Consider the following 6,000-nt stretch of genomic DNA (forward strand, 5'->3'; position numbering starts at 1 on the left):
TATCTCCAAAAAATCTCAAATTGAGGAACTTTAAAAATAGACACATGAAGGGTTTTGGATGGTTTGAGAAACCCTCCAAAACCTTCATCTCTCATTGATCCAACACCCAAACAAGGAGAATGCTTTCCATAGCCATCTCTTTCCTTCCCTTCCCCCAAAACCCCACTCCCAAACAAGGCATTAGTTACCCAAAATAAACTTGAATTAATTTTATAGTGATTAAAAACAAAGAAAAATAAATAAAGAAATGATCATGGTATAAACTATAAAGAATATTCACTTGAAGTTCCATCAGTATCATCATCATGATTATCACATATCTTCAAAAGTCTATAACTACTTTCAAACAAAACACACACAACACACACAACACACACATTGCACCTTTCAGTTCACCATGGCGGCACCGATGAACTTAACCGGTGAACCTGAACGGAGATTATTGAGGGATGAAGTGAACAACGCCTGTTGGAATTTCTGACAATTTATGGGTCACAAATATAATTCTATAATTGTGTTGTGGCCATTATGTAATTAGCCAAAATATAAAATGATCTTCAATAATTAATTTGGTGGCTAAGGGCATATGTGTCATGAAATAATAATAAGTGTAGATACCTTCAGGCAATTTCTGATTTGATGAAGGGACTGAATCAGAATTATTGCACCTAAAGTAGTAACCACTACGGGGTTACTTTTATGGGTTATGGTCCCCATTTGTAGAGCAACAGGTTTTCAAGTGTAAAGGTGAAGGAGAATAAGGTATGATGAGAATAGTGTTATCCATAATGGGATAACACTATCCACTCATCCATAAGGCACATAAGGCATAAGGATAAGGATTCTCCTCACAATCACATAAGGCTGCATGGATCTGGACTATGCATTAAGGGTAGAGCAACCCCCTTCTCCTTTGGAATCCAGTGCCTCTGAAGAGAGGAAGGATTATGATAAGTAGGATCGCTCTAATCGCATGAGTCTGATGATCATTAAGCGTGATATTCCAGAAGTCTTTAGGGGTACTATCTCGGATGAGATAAATAGTGCCAAAGATTTCCTTGCTGAGATTGAAAAGCGCTTTGCAAAGAGCGATAAGGCGGAAACAAGTACTCTGTTACAGAACTTGATTTCCATGAGGTATCAAGGCAAGGGAAACATAAGGGAATACATTATGGGAATGTCCAACATCGTTTCAAAACTTAAGGCCCTTAAGCTTGACATGTCGGAAGACTTGCTCATTCATTTGGTCTTACTGTCTCTTCCTGCACAATTCAGTCAGTTTAAGATTTCTTATAACTGTCAAAGGGAGAAATGGACTCTTAATGAGCTCATTTCATTTTGTGTGCAAGAAGAGGAAAGATTGAAGCGAGAGAGGACTGAAAGTGCCCATTATGTTACTACCTCTAAAGACAAGGGCAAAAGGAAAATCACTTCAGAGCCCAAGAATGAAGCTGCTAAGGGTTCAGTGCAAAAGAAACAGAAGCAGGATGATGTCTGTTTCTTTTGCAAAGCAACTGGACATCAAAAGAAGAAATGTGTAAAGTATCACGCCTGGCGTGCTAAGAAAGGTACATTTCTTGCTTTGGTTTGTTCTGAGGTCAATTTAACTTCAGTACCTGGAAACACCTGGTGGTTAGACTCCGGTTCAACTTCTAACATCAGTGTTTCAATGCAGGGTTGCCTGAGCTACCGAAAGCCTAATCATGTTGAAAGATACATATATGTTGGCGATGGGAAATCGGTAGTGAAGCTATAAGGCATTTTAGGTTGTTATTATGCATTGGTTTCTATTTGGATTTGGAAGACACTTTTGTTGTACCGTCCTTGAGACGGAATTTAGTTTATGTTTCTTATGTGGACAAATTTGGTTATTATTGTTCATTTGGAAACAATTCAGTTCAATTGTCTTTATTGACAACCTTTATATGCTGAATATCATAACTGATTATAGCGAAACCCTGAATGTGGAATCACGTGGTACTAAGCGTAAGATTGAAAATAATAATTCAGGTGCATTATGGCACAAGCGCCTAGGTCACATTTCTCAAAAGAGAATTGAGCGTCTTGTGTCAGATGGGATTTTGGATTCCATTGACTTCACAAACCTTAATGTTTGTGTTAAATGCATAAAAGGAAAACAAACCAAACAATCGAAATATGGTGCATATAGAGCTTCGGACGTCTTAGAATTGATACATACGGATATCTGTGGGCCATTCCCTACGGCTTCCTGGAATGGTCAACGATATTTCATATCATTTATAGACGATTATTCTCGTTATGCATACATTTTTCTAATTCATGAAAAGTCCCAATCGGTGGACGTGTTCAAAACTTTTAAGGCTGAGGTTGAAAATCAACTCGGCAAAAGGATTAAGTGCGTCAGATCTGACCGTGGTGGTGAATACTACGGTAGATATGACGGTTCAGGTGAACAACGTCCAGGGCCTTTTGCCAAATACCTAGAGGAATGTGGTATAGTCCCACAGTACACCATGCCAGGATCGCCTAGCATGAATGGTGTGTCTGAAAGACGAAACCGGACTCTTAAGGACATGGTAAGGAGTATGATTTGTCACTCTACCTTACCAGAGTCACTCTGGGGAGAGGCACTTAAGATAGCAGCTTATATTCTTAATAGGGTACCAACTAAGGCAACTGCTAAAACACCTTATGAGCATTGGACTGGGCGAAAGCCAAGTCTGAAGCATTTTCATGTGTGGGGATGTCCAGTTGAGGCAAGGCCTTATAGGCCTTATGAAAAGAAATTGGACTCCCGTACAGTAAGCAGTTACTTTATTGGTTACTCTGAAAAATCAAGGGGCTATAAATTTTATGATCCAAGTATGAAATCCATATTTGAGACGGGTACAGCCACGTTCTTTGAGGATGTTGAGTTTGAGGGGGAAGATAAGGTTAGAAACTTTGTCTTAGAGGAAGAATCTGTATCTATTCCAGATGCGATTCATATGGTTGCTTTTGAAGAAGCAAATTTGGAACCTCCTCAGGACATAGTTGATGAAACCTTCCCTGCTCAAGGTGAGTTAGTAATTCATGAAGGACAAACTCAAAACCCTCAGGAACATGGACAAGAGGTGCAAGAGCCTATAGCTTTGCGTAGATCCACTAGAGAAAGGAGAAATGCAATTCCGGATGATTACATTTGCTTTCTCCTGGAACATGAGGGTGATGGCTTAATGGACAATGATCCATTAAACGTTCGTGAAGCCATCCAAAGTTCCAATTCGGAAAAGTGGATTGAAGCAATGAAAGAGGAGTATAAATCCATGCAAGACAATAAAGTTTGGGAACTTGTCCCATTACCAGAAGGTAAGAAACCCATTGGTTGCAAATGGATTTTTAAGACCAAGCGGGATTCTAATGGTAATGTGGAGAGGTATAATGCACGTATTGTAGTTAAGGGTTTTACTCAGAAGGAAGGGATTCACTATAAAGAGACATTCTCTCCAGTTTCATCGAAAGACTCTCTTAGGACAATCATGACTCTTGTAGCACATTATGATTTGTCATCAGATGGATGTCAAAACAGCTTTTCTAAATGGAAACATTAATGAAAAGATTTATATGGTGCAACCAGAACACTTTGTAACGGGAGACCGAAAGAATATGGTTTGCAAATTGACAAAATCCATCTATGGGCTAAAACAGGCGTCTCGTCAGTGGTACCACAAATTTCATGAGGTGATTCTCTCTTTTGGTTTTGAGATGAATTCAGTTGAAGATTGTGTGTATCACAAGTTCAGTGGGAGCAAGTATATTTTCTTGCTCTTGTATGTGGATGACATATTGCTTGCCACTAATGATGTGGATACCTTGTTAGAAACCATGACATTTCTATCTAGTAATTTTGAAATGAAGGATCTTGGTGAAGCTTCATTTGTATTAGGAATCCAGATACACCGAGACAGATCTCGGGGTATTCTTGGATTATCACAAAAGAGCTATATAGAAAAGGTACTCAAAAGATATGACATGTAGGACTGTAAAGTAATGGATACTCCAGTTGTTAAAGGAGACAAATTTAGTCTCAATCAATGCCCTAAAGGAAATCTTGAAATTCAGGAAATGCAAAAGATCCCTTATGCATCAGCTGTAGAGAGTCTTATGTATGCTCAAGTATGTACGCGTCCGGATATAGCGTTCATAGTTGGGGTTTTAGGCAGATATATGAGTAATCCAGGAATGGACCATTGGAAAGCAGCCAAAAGGGTCATGAGGTACTTAAAGAGAACAAAAGACTATATGCTCACATATAGGAGATCATACCAATTAGAGATCATTGGGTATTCTGACTCCGATTTTGCGGGATGCCAAGATAGTAGACGATCTACTTCAGGCTATGTTTTTCTGTTAGCTGGTGGTGCGGTTTCTTGGCGTTCTGCCAAGCAAAACCTTGTAGCTTCATCCACAATGGCAGCAGAATATATAGCATGTTATGAGGCATCACTTCAGTCGTCATGGTTGAGAAATTTTGTCACTGGGCTGCGGATTGTGGAAAGGATTGAAAAACCATTAAAGTTATACTGCGACAATAAATCAGTCGTGTTGTTCTTCAACAACAATGGGAGTTCGGCAAAGTCGAAGCACATCGACATTAAGTTCCTAGTTGTTAAGGAGAAGGTACAAAGTGGACAGCTTTCCATAGAACATTTAGGCACTAACTTCATGATTGCGGATCCTCTTACAAAGGCTATCAAACCCATGGTCTTTCATGAGCATACTGCTCACATGGGTGTTCTATAGTGTGAGGATTTTTTGGTTTAGTAGGAGTTAGAAAGTGCACACTTTTTATTATGTTCTATATAATTTCAGTATTATGCATGGATACATTGTATTCAAACTTCAGTTGATTAATCATTCAGTTTGGTATTCTGTCATTATACTTTGTACAATAAGGTTTTACGTTATTGTTAAGGAGTTAAGTAGGACCAGTTGAAAATTGACATGTACAGATCATATTCATGTAATTTAATGCTACACATTTCATGATGTATCTATGTCATTTAGTTGTGTCAATGATGGTGATCATTGTTGAGTTAGCCATGATTGATATGGCGAAGTTCACTATGATTCGATATGGAGACAAGACTAATGGACGGGATAGTTTGGGTATGCCTAAGTCATAATGACAATATTTAAGCGCGCATTAAGGATAACACGTACAGAGAATCATATGTGTGACCAGTGGGAGATTGTTGGAATTTCTGACAATTTATGAGTCACAAATGTAATTCTATAATTGTGTTGTGACCATTATGTAATTAGCCAAAATATAAAAGAGAATAATGTATCTCCTTGTATAAGGAGATAACTTATCTCATCTAGCCAGTAAAAATGTGACATGTGTGCTCTTTTGTTTATTTTTAAAAATATTTTTATAGAAGATGATAATGTATCTCCTTGTATAAGGGGATAACTTATCTCCTCTAGCCAGTAAAAATGTGACATGTGTGCTCTTTTGTTTATTTTTAAAAATATTTTTATAGAAGATGATGAAACGTGACACATGTCATGATTTCACTAGCAGGAGGAGATAACTTATCCCTTTATGCAAGGAGATACTCCATTCCCAATATAAAATAATATTAAGTAATTAATTTGGTGGCTAAAGGCATATGTGTCATGAAATAATAATAAGTGTAGATACCTTCAAACAATTTCTGATTTGATGAAGGGACTGAATCAGAATTATTGCAACTAAAGTAGTAACCACTACGGGGTTACTTTTATGGGTTATGGTCCCCATTTGTAGAGCAACAGATTTTCAAGTGTAAAAGTGGAGGAGAATAAGATATGATGAGAATAGTGTTATCCATAATGGGATAACACTATCCACCTCATCCATAAGGCACAAGGTTAAGGATTCTCCTCACAATCACACCAACACACAACACACTCAAGAAACTAAGGCACATTCTCTCATTTCCCTCTAGAGAGAAGCTAAGGAAAACCATTCAGCGCTATAGCATGTGGAAGATC

Source organism: Lupinus angustifolius, chromosome LG11 (genome assembly GCF_001865875.1).
Source record: "Lupinus angustifolius cultivar Tanjil chromosome LG11, LupAngTanjil_v1.0, whole genome shotgun sequence".
NCBI lineage: Eukaryota > Viridiplantae > Streptophyta > Magnoliopsida > Fabales > Fabaceae > Lupinus > Lupinus angustifolius.